Consider the following 17,490-nt stretch of genomic DNA (forward strand, 5'->3'; position numbering starts at 1 on the left):
TGTGTGATTTGTTTTTTGTGCCCATAATAGAGCCAATAAACAATAGTATGTATTGTAAGAACACATATATGGAGCACCCAGGTTTAAAGCCCACTTCCTGGATGCCTCATATATGTGTTATGCGGTCATGAAGTGGTTAATATGGTACAATTGTCATACCTGTTGGGTCACGTGGTGGTATTTCACGATTGTTGCGCCGTTGACGCCGCGGCATCTTGATGGTTCTAGATGGTATCGCAGGTGAATGAAGGTTTATCTAACAATAAATAACATTAATATTAAGATAAATGTAGAATAATACTACAAATAATAATACTAATACTTTCTGCTATAAAACATATCCAATAAAAAAATTTTAAAAATTGAATTTCTTCATAAATGTAGGCCAATGTGTATTCTGCTACATATTTTTGTTAAAAAAAATCCCAATAAGCGTATGTTGATTGGTTTGCACAAAAGTTATATCATCTACAAACTATAGGACATTTCTATTCATTTTTTACTAGTAATGGTGGTGATCAGCGACGTATAGTGGACTGTGATGTTGCGCCGGACATTCTGACACTGACACTTTTTGGGGACCAGTGACACTAATACTGTGATCAGTGCAAAAAATATGCACCGTCACTGTACTAATGACACTGGCTGGGAAGGGGTTAACATCAGGGGTGATCAAAGGGTTAACTGTATGCCTCACCAGTGTTTATGTGAACTGTGTGAGGTGCTTTTACTAGGGGATAAGATGGAATGTAGCAGGGACACAAATGCCATCCCTTCCCTCTGTCAGAATGGCAATCTGCCTTGTTTACATAGGCAGATCAGAGTTCTGTCTCTCTGCCCAACGATCGGCTGGCGGACATCTAGTACCTTGCACCCGTCGATTGGCTTTCGCTGTGTATAATGCAGCGAGCTGTTGTATTTATACATGACCAGCACACAGCTGCCACCCTGTAGCAATAAAGCTAGTATAGGGCAGTCCGGAAGCGGTTAAAGGAGAAGTCCAGCCTGGGTTCATTCGATCAGATGCTGCATCCACCTAGGTAAGTATGAATATGGAATAAAAAAATTCCATACTTCTCTTTTAATATTCAAAGTAAATTCACTCATGCATACATGTCTCCATGCTTTATTTTATTGAGAAATCACTTTGAAAAACATCCTCAGCATTTTTAGCAATGACCTTCTTCAGTAAGGGCAAATGATTCATGTAGCATTTACTTCCTGGAATCCATCAGCCCTTAGTTCAGGCATGCAGGGAGGAGTGTGTGCTTAGCTAAGAAAGCCTCTCCTTCCCTCCTCCAGATGAAAGAAGAAAATACCCATGAAGACTCCTGGGAAGTATGACATAATTTTAGCCTAGGCCACAAACCAGGAAGCAACTGAAGAAATGTAAAAAAAAAAAAAGATTAAGGGCCGGTTCCCATTACTGTGATGTCCGAGATCGGATGTGATAAGCACCACACTGCAGTGAAAATCACATCCGATCTCTGTGCGATGTGCATCACATTCGACCAAACTCGCACAGGACCCTTTTTTTGGTCCGCAGCAGAATCGGATCGCATGGGTGTTCACACCATGTGATCCGATTCCTGTGCGTGTTTGCAGATTGCACTGCAATATGCGAACTGATTTGGGGGTGTCATTAACTTTTAACTGACACTCCCAGCAGTTCGCATAGGGCAGCCAGGAGATATGCGATGCGGGTACCTGCAGTAGATTTGCAGCGTTCCCGCATTGCAGCAGTTGGAACCGGCCCCAAAACAGGTAAATATGATATATCTTCTTATCTATTTACTCATGCGAGCAGCATAAACATTTAACCACTTCAATACAGGGCACTTATACACCTTCCTGCCCAAACCAATTTTCAACTTTCAGTGCTGTCGCAGTTTGAATGACAATTGCGCAGTCATACAACACTGTACCCAAACTAAATTGTTATCATTTTGTTCCCACAAATAGAGCTTTCTTTTGGTGGTATTTGATCACTTCTGCGGTTTTTATTTTTTGCTAAACAAATAAAAAAAGACCGAAAATTTTGAAAAAAATAAAAGTTTTGCTTTTGTTTCTGTTAAAATTTTTTATAAATAAGTAAGTTTTCTCTTTCACTGATGGGCACTGATAAGGCGGCACTGACAGGCACTGATAAGGCAGCACCGACGGGCACTGACGATGGGCATTGATATGTGACACTGATGGGCACTGGTAGGCGGCACTGATGGGTGGCACTGATATGCAGCACTGATGGGCATTGATAGGCGGCACTGATGGGCACTCATGGGTGGCACTGATGGGCACTGAAAGGCTGCAAAGATGGGTTCTTATGGGTGGCACTGATACGCGGCACTAATATGAGGCACTGATAGGCATCCTTGGTGGCACTGGCAGTGGTAGGCATTGTGAGTGGGCACTGATTGGCAGCTGCCTGGGCATTGATTGGCAGCTGCCTGGGCACAGATTAGTATTTCCCTGGGGGTCTAGGGGCATACCTGGAGGTCCAGTGTGGATGGCCATCCTGGTGGTCCTGGTCGGCTTTCCTGGTGGTCCTGGGCGGCTTCCCTGGTGATCCTGGGCGGCATCCCAGGGGGCGCTGTGCTGATAAACAATCAGCACAGACCCCCCCTGTCAGGAGAGCAGCCAATTGGCTCTCCTCTACTCGCGTCTGTCAGAGATACCGATCACCGTCTTTTCCTATTTACATCATTATCAGTCGTGATTGGACACAGCTGATCATGTGGTAAAGAGTATCCGTCAGAGACTCTTTACCTAGATCGGAGTTGCGGTGTGTCAGATTGACACACTGCAACAACGATCGCCGCGATGCGCGCCCCCTTAATATCCTTAGGACGTCATATGACGCCTAGTCAGGTTATTGAAACCAATTTGCAGCCGTCATTTTGCTATATGGCGGGAGGCAAGTGGTGAAAATAGTTAATGTGATTGAGAGAGTTTAGTTGCACATTAAGACCCCTTTCACGCTGAGGCGGTTTTCAGGCATTTTAGTGATAGAAATAGCTTCTAAATAGCACCTGAAAACCACCTCCTATTAATTTCAGTGTGTCTTTTCACATTGGGGCGGTGCATTTGGGGGACGCTAGGAAAAGTCCTGCAAGCAGCATCTTTGGGGCGGTGTGGGAGCGCTGTATACAGCGATCCTAAAACGACCTGCTCATTGAAATGAATGGGCAGCGCTTCCAAAGCACCTGAAAAACGTTTTGGAAGCACCGCAACACAGCGTTTTTAACCCTTTCTTTGGTGTTAAATGCGCCCCGCTTGCGGCCTAAAAGTGCCACTACAACTAGCAGCGCTTTAGCACTAACGCGGCCGGGGGCCCCAGTGTAAAAGGGGTCTGATGTATTTATCTTTGATTGACAACACCCGCTCACCACCATCACGTATAAGAGAGTGGAGAGATTGGCAATCTTATATGAGAACACAGCGCACCTGGCACTATGATATGGTAATAACAGAACACAGCGCGGTGTACTGCACCTTTTATTGTATGTACGCTTTGGACTGTAAATCTAGCCTTTTTTTCCTTTTTATTTTTAGTTTGAAGATTAGTTCAAAACTTTGTTGTGTTTTTTTTTATTGCTCACTTTGTCACATTTATGACTTATTCTGTCCAAGTTCCAGCTACCACAGCACCAGTATGCTGTCATCGACACGCTAATTCATGTTTTTTTTCATTCTTTATTTATTCCAGATATGCCAGAAAGTAAAGACATAAAACTGGTCATAAGTTATACTGATTACAGATTGTTTCACAATTGAAAACAAGATCAACAATCATGAGAGGTCCTCCCCCCGAAACAAGGTGGTAGAGAAGTGACTTTCCAGATAATTTCAGCAAATAGAGAGGAAGCACCAGCAAAGACAGACATGCTTATGAATTGTGTCATAACACTTGACCACCAATAAGAGACGCTAATGAAATGACATTCCATTCTTTATTTTAGATTTCATTATATTACATTTTTGTGTTTCTATGCTACTTTATGCAATGCAGGCAGATCATGGTTGGTGCGAGGTGCTGGCAGGGAGCTGTACATAGCTTCCTGAAAACATTACCACACCCTCCCTCGGTACTCGTCCTAACAACCCTCAGCCCTGATGCAAGCAGTGTGTTGGCTCTTGAAATGAGTTATGCAAAAATACCTTGATGCACGGATGGCAATCTGGAGGAGTGGGTCTTCCTAGGCAGGCTTTAAAGAGGAAGGAAAGTCCACTTTTTAACTTGTACCTATAATAAGGCTTACCTGTAGGTACAGTGAATATCTTCTAAACTTGCATTGTTTAGGAGAAATTCACATGGGATGCAGCCAGTGATGTCACCGGTGCATGCGCTCTGAAGGGATGGCAAACCCTACCCAGAGCATCCATACAGCCCGCAAACCCAGAAGGGTGAAGATGGAAGCACAGGGGAGCCGTGACAGCACTGCGCTAGAGGACTCCATGTGCAGGTAAGTCTGTCATAATGTGCTAGTATGCAGTGCATACTAGTACATAATGATTTAAACCTGTAAATTTTATATGTTTGTGGTGGTTTACTACCACTTTAATTAGCTGAAGTTTGCCTTTAATTTGTTAGTCAGGTCCAACTAAATCTGCTAGTACATCTAACACTACCCTTTCCCCAGATTGACAAAGCTGTTGTCCAAAGGTGGAGATGCTCTTAAGCTGTACAAAAATTCTTTGTACATTCAATCAAAAATCGCAAAAAATAGTGCAGGAACCTTTTTTTCAAATCAGTGTGGCACCGCAAAGTAGGAGCCACACCAATTTGAACCATTGTCGACCAGAGGCAGAGACTTTTCATGCGATTTAGAACCGCATGACAAGCAGCACCAGTGTGAATGGGGGCTTAATGATTTGTATTTCTGCCAGTCCTGAGAATTATGCCCTGTAGACACGGTCGGACATTGATTGGACATTCCGACAACAAAATTCATGGATTTTTTCCGACGGATGTTGGCTCAAACTTGTCTTGCATACACATGATCACACAAAGTTGTCGGAAAATACGATCGTTCTGAACTCGGTGACGTAAAACATGTACGTCGGGACTATAAACGGGGCAGTAGCCAATAGCTTTCATCTCCTAATTTATTCTGAGCATGCGTGGCACTTTGTGCGTCGGATTTGTATACACATGATCGGAATTTCCGACAACGAATTTTGTGTGGGAAAATTTTATAGCAAGCTCTCAAACTTTGTGTGTCGGAAATTCCGATGGAAAATGTGTGATGGAGCCCACACACGGTCGGAATTTCCGACAACAAGGTCCTATCACACATTTTCCGTCGGAATATCCGACCGTGTGTACAGGGCATTACACAGCTCTGCCACACAGCACAGCCAGGCTTGAAGTATAGTAGATCTGATTTTTCTCTGCTGCCTGGATACTGAAAAGATATGCTGTAGTCTGATGAGCTTGTTTCTCTGTTACTTTGCTCTCTCCTCCCAAAACTGACTGGCTCCCTATGCTGCTTCTCCCTCCCCAATCTGAGCTCTGCTGTACAGGGACTATGAGTGGCTGATACCAGATTGAATATAGGTGTTTACACTGCTTGCATTGTAAAAAAAAAATTAAAGATGTAGTAATGAATATCCAGCAGATTCATTTATGTATTTTAAAGTAGAGCTATAAGCAAAACCTTTCATTTAGGACAGAGTAAGGGAGGGTTATAATCCCTGTTGTATTTTATTATTATTTTTGGCCATCTTTTCCCAATTGGGGAGATTTTCCTTTACTTCATGCCACATAGCCAAGACAGGAATTGAAAGGAAATCCCTCCAAAATGAGGGAACCCCTGGTTGTTCCCCTCTATTACCGCTTTAAGTGTCAAGCCAAAAATGGGATTTTCTTTCACTTTCATGGGGGCAAAAACAGCAAAATTACCCCGATGGAGTTCTAATACTTCTCCACTCTATCCAAAACAAAACAAAAAGTTTTGTCTTTATACATTAAATCTACCCAGAGTGCACCAATAAATGTAATATTTAGGAAGGAGTTAAAGGGGTTGTAAAGTTAATTTTTTTTTTTTTTTTAAATAACAAACATGTTATACTTACCTTCACTGTGCAGCTCGTTCTGCACAGAATGGCCCCGGACCTGGTCTTCTGGGGTCCCTCGGCGGCTGTTTCAGCTCCTCCCCGCAAGCATTTACCACCTTAATGCGAGCTCCCTCGCACGGTGGTGAGTGCTTGCGGGCGCGCTCCCGTGATACAGCCGGCGGATATAGCCGCTCGCTGTATCACTCGGCCCCGCCCCCCGGCGCGCCGCGTCATCGGATGTGATTGACAGCAGCGCGAGCCAATGGCTGCGCTGCTTTCAATCCATCCACTGCAGCCAATCAGCGACCAGGCTGAGCTGCAATGAAGATGACGAGGACGAGCAGCGAAGATTCGAGGCGTCAGGTAAGTAAAACGGGGGGGCTGGGGGCGGCGGTACTGTCAAAAGTTTTTTCACCTTAATGCATAGAATGCATTAAGGTGAAAAAATTTTTACCTTTACAACCCCTTTAAAGTATAGCTAAAGGAAAAACATTTTAGTTTTGGATAGAGTGGAGAGGGATGAGAACACCTGTCAGCTATTTATTGCTGTCTGTGCCCCTGTTAGGCTCTATTTACACCTGTGCGTTCTGGAGATGAACAGAGAAGTGTGCATTTTTGTGTATCTTGCTGTGACATGTGCAAAACATGTATTGTGCTTGCAGTGGCATTACCTTTCAATGGCACCCCAAATGCGGACAGCATACAAGCAATTTGTGCATAGCAAAACGGGCCATAAATGTGCCAAAACGCGCTGTAAAAATAAATAAAATGTGAAGCTTCTTTGACATGTTTGCCACGCATAGGGCAGCCCATTTAAGTGAATAGGCTACCCTATGTGTGCTGAGTAAAAAGACGTGAGGTGTGAATGGGGTCTTAGGGAGATTCACCCTCTCTATTTGTCCCTTTTAGGTTACCAAGCGTGAAAGTAAAAGAAAATCCCACATTTTGAGCTGTCACCAAGATAGAAATAGCGTTGAAATCTTTTCATGGGGACACTAGTTCTAGAATCCCCCCAATATGGAGTGTGTTTCTTTCACTTCCTGTTTCAGCTATTGAACAGGAAGTGAAGGGAAATCTCCCCAATTGGTAATGGCAAAATAAATCCTGACAGCCACTGCAACAATGCAAGTAACCTACTTTACTGTGCACTGTGGTAATATTCATTCGCTATTGTCACACAACTGGGTGGACTCGGGGAGCAGTGCTCTGATCCACTGCTCTACTGACACCGTCCACTGCTCTACTGACACCGTCCACTGCTCTACTGACACCGTCCACTTCTCTACTGACACCGTTCTCTGCTCTACTGACACCGTCCTCTGCTCTACTGACACCGTCCACTGCTCTACTGACACCGTCCACTGCTCTACTGACACCGTCCACTACTCTACTGACAAGGTCCTCTGCCCTACTGACACCATCCTCTGCCCTACTGACACCATCCACTGCTCTACTGACACCGTTCACTGCCCTACTGACACCGTCCACTGCCCTACTGACACCGTCCTCTGCCCTACTGACACCGTCCACTGCCCTACTGACACTGCCCACCGCCCTACTGACATCGTCCTCTGTTCTACTGACACATCCAATGTTCTACTGACACTGTCCACTGCTCTACTGACACTGTCCACTGCTCTACTGACACTGTCCACTGCTCTACTGACACCGTCCACTGCCCTACTGACACCGTCCACTGCCCTACTGACACCGTCCACTGCCCTACTGACACTGCCCACCGCCCTACTGACATCGTCCTCTGTTCTACTGACACCGTCCACTGCTCTACTGACACCATCCACTGCCCTACTGACACCGTCCACTGCCCTGCTGACACCGTCCACTGCCCTGCTGACACCGTCCACTGCCCTGCTGACACCGTCCACTGCCCTACTGACACTGCCCACCGCCCAACTGACATCGTCCTCTGTTCTACTGACACATCCAATGTTCTACTGACACTGTCCACTGCTCTACTGACACCGTCCACTGCCCTACTGACACCGTCCACTGCCCTACTGACACCGTCCACTGCCCTACTGACACTGCCCACCGCCCTACTGACATCGTCCTCTGTTCTACTGACACATCCAATGTTCTACTGACACTGTCCACTGCCCTACTGACACTGTCCACTGCCCTACTGACACCGTCCACTGTCCTACTGACACCGTCCACTGTCCTACTGACACCGTCCACTGCTTTACTGACACCGTCCACTGCCCTACTGACACCGTCCACTGCCCTACTGACACCGTCCACTGCCCTACTGACACTGCCCACCACCCTACTGACATCGTCCTCTGTTCTACTGACACATCCAATGTTCTACTGACACTGTCCACTGCTCTACTGACACCGTCCACTGCCCTACTGACACCGTCCACTGCCCTACTGACACCGTCCACTGTCCTACTGACACCGTCCACTGCCCTGCTGACACCGTCCACTGCCCTGCTGACACCGTCCACTGCCCTACTGACACCGTCCACTGCCCTACTGACACCGTCCACTGCCCTACTGACACTGCCCACCGCCCTACTGACATCGTCCTCTGTTCTACTGACACATCCAATGTTCTACTGACACTGTCCACTGCTCTACTGACACCGTCCACTGCCCTACTGACACCGTCCACTGCCCTACTGACACCGTCCACTGCCCTACTGACACTGCCCACCGCCCTACTGACATCGTCCTCTGTTCTACTGACACATCCAATGTTCTACTGACACTGTCCACTGCCCTACTGACACTGTCCACTGCCCTACTGACACTGCCCACCGCCCTACTGACATCGTCCTCTGTTCTACTGACACATCCAATGTTCTACTGACACCGTCCACTGCCCTACTGACACCGTCCACTGCCCTACTGACTCCGTCCACTGCCCTACTGACACTGCCCACCGCCCTACTGACATCGTCCTCTGTTCTACTGACACCGTCCACTGCTCTACTGACACCGTCCACTGCTCTACTGACACCGTCCACTGCCCTACTGACACCGTCCACTGCCCTACTGACACTGCCCACCGCCCTACTGACATCGTCCTCTGCTCTACTGACACATCCAATGTTCTACTGACACTGTCCACTGCCCTACTGACATCGTCCTCTGTTCTACTGACACATCCAATGTTCTACTGACACTGTCCACTGCTCTACTGACACCGTCTACTGACACCATTCTCTGCCCTACTGACACCATCCAATGTTCTAATGGAATGAGAAAAAATCCTGGATAGCCGCACTCTGGGATAAGGACATCTTTATTCAGGTAAAATCCAACAGTACAGGCAAATGCAGAGAAGTACAGGGTGGTATACTACTAACGCGTTTCACATCATTTGGATGCTTAATCGTACCATCCAATGTTCTACTGACATCATCCACTGCCCTACTGACACCGTCCACTGCCCTACTGACACCGTCCACTGCCCTACTGACACCGTCCACTGCCCTACTGACATCTTCCTCTACTCTACTGACACTGTCCACTGCTCTGACACCATCCACTGCCCTACAGACACCGTCCACTGCCCTACAGACACTGTCCACTGCCCTACTGACACTGTCCACTGCCCTACTGACACCGTCCACTTTTCTACTGACAACGTCCTTTGCTCTACTGACACCGTCCATTGCCCTACTGACACCGTCCATTGCCCTACTGACACCGTCCATTGCCCTACTGACACCGTTCACTGCTCTACTGACACCGTCCAATGTTCTACTGACACCGTCCTCTGCCCTACTGTTATCATCCAGTGCCCTACTGACATGGTCCACTGCTCTACTGACACCGTCCTCTGCTCTACTGGCTGACAGTGTCCACTTTTAAGGTAGGCTACTTTCATATTTTAACTGACATTTCTTTTATTAATCGAATCATATTTTATGGGTACACAAATGGTTTAGTTTTATTTAACCATGCCCCTTTAAGTCCCCCCCCACTGTTATTGCATTTTGGCCACAGCCACTGTTCACCGTAGCACACCTCATTACTACTCTCTTTGGGTAACCCAAAAGGTGTCCCAGGTATTTTACACTCCTATAGTGTGTACTTCAAAAAAATTGCCGTGTGCCGTGAAAATGTTCGGGGTTGGCTTGAAGAAAAGGTGGCAACCCTAGACTGAGAGAGAGTGGAGACAAGGACTGAGAGAGGGAAGACCGGGGACTGACAGAGAGTGGAGACAAGGACTGAGAGAGGGAAGACCAGGGACTGAGAGAGAGTGGAGGCAAGGACTGAGAGAGGGAAGACCAGGGACTGAGAGAGAGTGGAGAAAAGGACTGAGAGAGGGAAGACCAGGGACTGAGAGAAAGTGGAGACAAGGACTGAGAGAGGGAAGACCAGGGACTGAGAGAGAGTGGAGTCAAGGACTGAGAGAAGGAAGACCGGGGACTGACATTGAGTGGAGACAAGGACTGAGAGAGGGAAGACCGGGGACTGAGAGAAAGTGGAGACAAGGACTGAGAGAGGGAATACCAGGGACTGAGAGAGAGTGGAGAAAAGGACTGAGAGAAGGAATACCAGGGACTGAGAGAGAGTGGAGAAAAGGACTGAGAGAGGGAATACCAGGGACTGAGAGAGAGAGGAGACAAGGACTGAGAGAGGGAAGACCAGGGACTGACAGATAGTGGAGACAAGGACTGAGAGAGGGAAGACCATGGACTGAGAGAGAGTGGAGAAAAGGACTGAGAGAGGGAATACCAGGGACTGACATTGAGTGGAGACAAGGACTGAGAGAGGGAAGACCAGGGACTGAGAGAGAGTGGAGACAAGGACTGAGAGAGGGAAGACCAGGGACTGAGAGATAGTGGAGACAAGGACTGAGAGAGGGAAGACCGGGGACTGAGAGAAGGAAGACCGGGGACTGACATTAAGTGGAGACAAGGACTGAGAGAGGGAAGACCGGGGACTGAGAGAAAGTGGAGACAAGAACTGAGAGAGGGAAGACCGGGGACTGAGAGAAGGAAGACCGGGGACTGACATTGAGTGGAGGCAAGGACTGAGAGAGGGAAGACGGGGGACTGACAGAAAGTGGAGATAAGAACTGAGTGAGAGAATATCGGGGACTGACAGAGAGTGGAGACAAGGACTGAGAGAGGGAAGACCGGCACTTTCTATTTATAATTACTTTACCTTCCGGACATTGCACCATAAGTTTATTTGCAATTTTTGCTATACACTGGAGATATCTGGTGGTAATATTATGTATAATAGCACTTCAGCGTTTAAATTATTGCATATTTTTCACGTTCACTTTATGTTAAATAATCCTCTAGGGCCATCTAGCGGTCATTCATGATATTGCATGATATTGCACTTATTTTGCACTTTATGATGTATATGTTTTGTTAAAAAGTAGGGTGCGTTGTTCATCACATTTTTCTTACTGCACTGATTAGAGCTCAGACACAGGCTCCACTGGCTCCTGCTGCTGTCAATCACAGCCAGTGAGTAGGGGGCAGGCCTGAGACAGCTAAGGAGTGAGCATGCAAAAGTGCCCATATAGCAAGCAGCTTCCTACGGGGACATTGGCAAGGAGGAGGAGCCAGGAGTACCGACAGGGACCTAAGAAGAGGAGGATCAGGGCTGCTCTGTGCAAAACCATTACACAAAGCAGGTAAGTATATATATTATAATTTTTTTAAAGGAACATTTACAATCACTTTAAGTCTAGGTCTAATGCAGTGCGGGAAACACTGCAATCAGTTAGGATTTCCCGTATCGCATGCAAAACACACTGCCCTTGTGACCTGCTCCAGGTGAACTGTGAGTGAAGGATTGTGTATATGGGATTGTATTTTTATTTATTTTTTTTGGTTGAACTAGATGGACTTGTGTCTATTTTGAACCTGACTAACTATGTAACAATATGTCAATGTTAACGACACTGCAAACACAGTGCATTTGCCTGCACCACGCGATCTAGTTGTGGCGCAGCTTACAAAAGGTGCATGCAGTTCTTTGTTGCAATTTGAGCCCATTTAAAATGAATGGGCTCAAATCGCACTGCACTGAATCGAATGTGAATTGCAGGAATGCATTCCATTTCACATGTGCGATTCACATGAGCCTAAAGACTGCAAGCATAATACAAGATATGGTTAGTAACTGCAGTCATGAGACAAGAGATGGTCAGAGATTGTGGGCATGATACAAGAGGAAGTGGAAGTTTTACAAGAGACTACTGTCAGAGACTGTGATCAGAATATAGGAGTTGTTGGAGTCTGGGAACATGGTCGAGGAGACAGTAGTAGACTGGAAACACATCACATGAGTATGCTAGAAATTCCGGCTATTACAGGGAGATGGGGGACCCAAGAGTAGTGTCTGCAGGGCACAGGTTGGGCACCTAAGTTGTAAACAATTGTTTACAGCCCATGAAGCTGCCATCTTTGCCTCAGTTTGATCTGCAGTGGGTGCTGCACATGTGATCAGTTATAACAACAGCCATTTGGTGGCTTGACAGTTTGGTTGAGAGCACAAGCAACTTTTACCTTTCTCTCTCTCACGGCATTCCCCAAATGTAACTGTTTTGAGAAACTGATCGATGGGTTTAGTTCCACTTTAAAAGCTTCAGGTTAGGTTCACATATATGCATCCAATTTGCATGACAGGAGAGTGTGATCAGCTGTCAATGGAGCCGAATCACACAGGTCTGGGGTGACCGCAGTCCGGATTGCAGAAGGGTGCTGTGCATCTTTGGGTGCGATTCAAGTGCGAAATAATAATAAGTGCATCGCACATGAACCGGTGAATAGACACGCACCGGCCCCATGCTGTGAACCGCGGCCGGAGATATGTGAACCCGGCATCAAAAAGAAAAATGTTTCTGCAGCGGTTTAGCGCTCCGCCAGCATTGTACCTACAGAATGTCACACAGGGTCACTAGAGGGCGGAGGAACCGCTCACCTGTTTCTGCAGCGTCACTCCCTCATTGGCTGGATTATGGCGGTAATGCTCTCCCTCGCTGGTGAAGGACGATTGTACGGTGTTTCTGCCATCGAGGGACTGACAACTCACTAATCTGACCAGAGAGGGAGCATCACCATGGAAACGGGCGAGTTATTTCTCTACAGGTTAGTCGCCAGTAGCATGCCAAGATCACAAGTATTAGGGGGACCATACATGTCACAATCTGATTGTGCAATCTTCTTTTAAACTTACCAATTTTTACATCAAAGAGCACAAATGTACACAATGTATTTACTTTGTATCCAATGCACAGGGCCTTCTATGACAGATTTGGTGGTGGATGTAAAGCAGATTGTACAGAGCTTTAGCTGGAGTTGGGCTTTAGGATTTAAAATGTGACCATTGAATATGATATCCTGATGAGGGTCCATTACCAGCTGCATCTCTGCTGGTGTGTACACAAGGCCTATGCAGGCTCCTTCTGGACAGGTGTCTTAGAGATCAGTTATACCCGATTATCATTCTTCTCAGGACTGGTATAGATAGTACATTGCAGGTATCCCTCATCTCCTCTATTACAGGGGATAATGAACAGTCGGTGCAGATGGCGGAGATCTGGGGAAATTAAGGTGTGGTACGGGCCGCCTCTGAAGGATTTGTCACCATCAAGATTGACAGAAGTTTGTGAACCTTTATTACTTTAATTTTATGTAATAAGTTGTATTTAATAAAGTCTGATACAAGATCCATCTGTATGTTCTGTGGTGGTGTAATAATACCGTATTTATCGGCGTATAACACGCACTTTTTTCCCCTTAAAATCAGGGGAAAAAATCGCAGGTGCGTGTTATACGCCGATCCCCTGCTGTCACAACTTCAAAATCGCCGACCGCGATTTGAAAACGGCGCCTCCGGCGCCGAAATACACAGAGCCGGTCCTCGGCTCTCGTTCACTTTCGGCTCCACTCGTAGTCCCGAGCGGAGCTATCCGAACCTACTCGGCTAGGTTCGGATAGCTCCGCTCGGGACTACGAGTGGAGCCGAAAGTGAACGAGAGCTGCTGGGAAGGGCTCTGTGTATTTCGGCGCCGGCGGTGCCATTTTCAAATCGCGGTCGGCGATTTTGAAGCCCAGGACAGAGGATCGAAGGCTGCACTGGGGCAAGGCTGCACTGACATGGCTGCACTGGGAAGGCTGCAATGATGGGCATTTAAATGTAAGTTTTTTTTTCCCCTTCAACTTCCCTCCTAAAAGTTTTTTTTTCCTTAAAATTCCCTCCTAAATTGGGGTGCGTGTTATACGCCGGTGCGTGTTATACGCCGATAAATACGGTACATTCTTCCATGATTACTGTCTGTGAAGGTTCCTATGTATCCAGGTCATAGCATAGCTAGTAGTAGTCACATTCAACTGGACTGGTTCTGTAATGTTGAAGGTCCATCATACCTTCTCCAGAACTGAAGAAGTGGGATGTAGAAGCTATAAAATGACTTCAATATTACAGAAAGTCTGGCTGAATGTGACAATCTACTACCAGCTATGCTAATAAAATATTGTTAGACAGGGTTGGTAAAGGTTGGCCCACTCAGCCTGAGGACTAACAGCTGTTGGACTGTTGCCAGGGCATGTTAAGAGGCAGTGTTGCCAACTACCAGATTAAAATTTACTGACACAACACCCAAAATTTACTGGCATTTCCAAAATCACAGTTTTAAGCGCATATTTTAGTATTTAGGCTACAAACAAGTACATAATGCAATTAGCGATGTGATTTAAGGTAGATTTTTTATTTTTATTTTATTTACAATAGTAAATACAATTGATTTACACACGTGAAATTGACTCTCACAGTGACACTGACAGCAGCACAGATGATAGACACCTCACCGATATGACACCTGAGTTACAGTGACAGTCTCTCTCTATGCCAGATGGTCCCTTCTGTCCAAACAGCACTGACAGTCCCGCTCCCAGCTAGGGAAATATTACACCAATTCACATCAGTCTCTCCTCTGCCCTTACAATAAGTCAGAACTTCCCGGTGAGATAACCCAGGCGAGTTCAGATTCATATCCGAACATGGCTGAGCCCATCCTTAGTCTGGACATGAGCAAAGATAGGAGGACCGGGCTATGTGACCAAGACAGGAACTTCAGTTGGGTTTTCTGTAAAGAAAAAACAAAACAAAAAAAACAGCAGATACAAATACTATATATACATATTTTAAAAATCAGTAACTTACCATGTCCAGGATCCAGAGCTTCCCGCAGCCAGTTCTTATTACTGAAATAGAAGGGGAGAACAAAGGAAGCGCCACCTAAGTGCAGTATTCGAATCTGATTTTTAATGGCAAGGTATACATAAACACTCACAAGACGTAAGGAAGATACAGGCTCATCTGTATAAGTAGTCCCGAGGGCTCCTCGAGTCCGGAAAGGGTTCCTGGTGCGTGGTATGTTAATGGCAGGTCCACAGCATGTCCTGTGGCCACAGGAGAAGATCCGGAATCAGCGTGAAACACACGGAAGTGACGTCACAGAATCACACACGGAGGAGCTAGTCACAGGAAAGGAAAAGAGACTGTCAGGCTACGCACTCGGAGCTTCAGCTTCTTCTATTGGCCTGGAATGGTATAGGCTGAATGGTGCTATTTATATGTCTGTGCTGTGGGACAACAAATCACAGCGTGGACTGGTCTCTGAACAGCCACAAATCTTCTCTAAGTGAATACAATGTGGTTAATGCGTCCTGATAGATTTGACATGGATTGTGACATAAGCTTATACATATAACGTGATTAGAAAATTAAATGATGGAAACATAATATTTGATTGGGTAAGAAAATATATATGACAAGTAAATTGTATGTATAATATAATATAAATATATACATATACACACACACGAAAACAACCAATAAAAGCTCACTTTTAAAATGTTATGAATATATAGATAAAAATAATAAAAAATAAACATAATAATAAAAATGACACCCTATTGTTCAACCACAAGGACGGAGTGATAGATAAGGGGCTAAAATTGTAAGGTTGATGTGTCATGAGAATTACTCGCAAAAGGGCGGAGCCCATGGATATATTGAGAGACACACTTAGGTGTGTGTGTGTAGGTGTGTGTGTGTGTGTGTGTGTGTGTGTGTATATATATATATATATATATATATATATATATATACACACACACACACACACACACACACACACATATATATATACACACATACATACAGTAAAAATCATAGACATATTCAAATAGCTTTTTAGCCATTTAGGTACACCTAAGTGTGTCTCTCTCTATATATCCATGGGCTCCGCCCTTTTGCGAGTAATTCTCATGACACATCAACCTTACAATTTTAGCCCCTTATCTATCACTCCGTCCTTGTGGTTGAACAATAGGGTGTCATTTTTATTATTATATTAATTTTTTTATTATTCTTTTTATCTATATATTCATAACATTTTAAAAGTGAGTTTTTATTGGTTGTTTTCGTGTGTGTGTATATATATATTTATATTATATTATACATACAATTTACTTGTCATATATATTTTCTTACCCAATCAAATATTATTTTTCCATCATTTAATTTTCTAATCACGTTTTATGTATAAGCTTATGCCACAATCCATGTCAAATCTATCAGGATGCATTAACCACATTGTATTCACTTAGAGAAGATTTGTGGCTGTTCAGAGACCAGTCCACGCTGTGATTTGTTGTCCCACAGCACAGACATATAAATAGCACCATTCAGCCTATACCATTCCAGGCCAATAGAAGAAGCTGAAGCTCCGAGTGCGTAGCCTGACAGTCTCTTTTCCTTTCCTGTTACTAGCTCCTCCGTGTGTGATTCTGTGACGTCACTTCCGTGCGTTCCACGCTGATTCCGAATCTTCTCCTGTGGCCACAGGACGTGCTGTGGACCTGTCATTAACATACCACGCACCAGGAACCCTTTCTGGACTCGAGGAGCCCTCGGGACTACTTATACAGATGAGCCTGTATCTTCCTTACATCTTGTGAGTGTTTATGTATACCTTGCCATTAAAAACCAGCTTCTAATACTGCACTTAGGTGGCGCTTCCTTTGTTCTCCCCTTCTATTTCTGTGTACAGAGCCAGCTCTCTGATGACAGCAGCCGTCCTTATCATCCCACCATTATTTCTATTATTACACTACTATTGTTGTGCTTATGGACTAATGACCCCCCTTTCGATACAGACTCAGTAATAGTGATTTTTGTATTACTATTATTCTGTTTTATATTAAATGGTACCTTGCGCCCACAGTTATTATCAAATTAATTATCTATGAATTTTTAACCCCGGAATTATTACTCTCATGCCGACGGTCACAGTGATACTTCACATAAATGCATTCTATGCTGAGTGTTTGCAATGGGGTGATATTACATTTTTTTCACTTAATATAAAAAAATTAACACTTTTTTTTTGGAACTTCACTTCTAAAAAAAATAAATAAATAAACG

The sequence above is a fragment of the Aquarana catesbeiana genome, linkage group LG04, assembly GCF_042186555.1.
Source record: "Aquarana catesbeiana isolate 2022-GZ linkage group LG04, ASM4218655v1, whole genome shotgun sequence".
Lineage (NCBI taxonomy): Eukaryota > Metazoa > Chordata > Amphibia > Anura > Ranidae > Aquarana > Aquarana catesbeiana.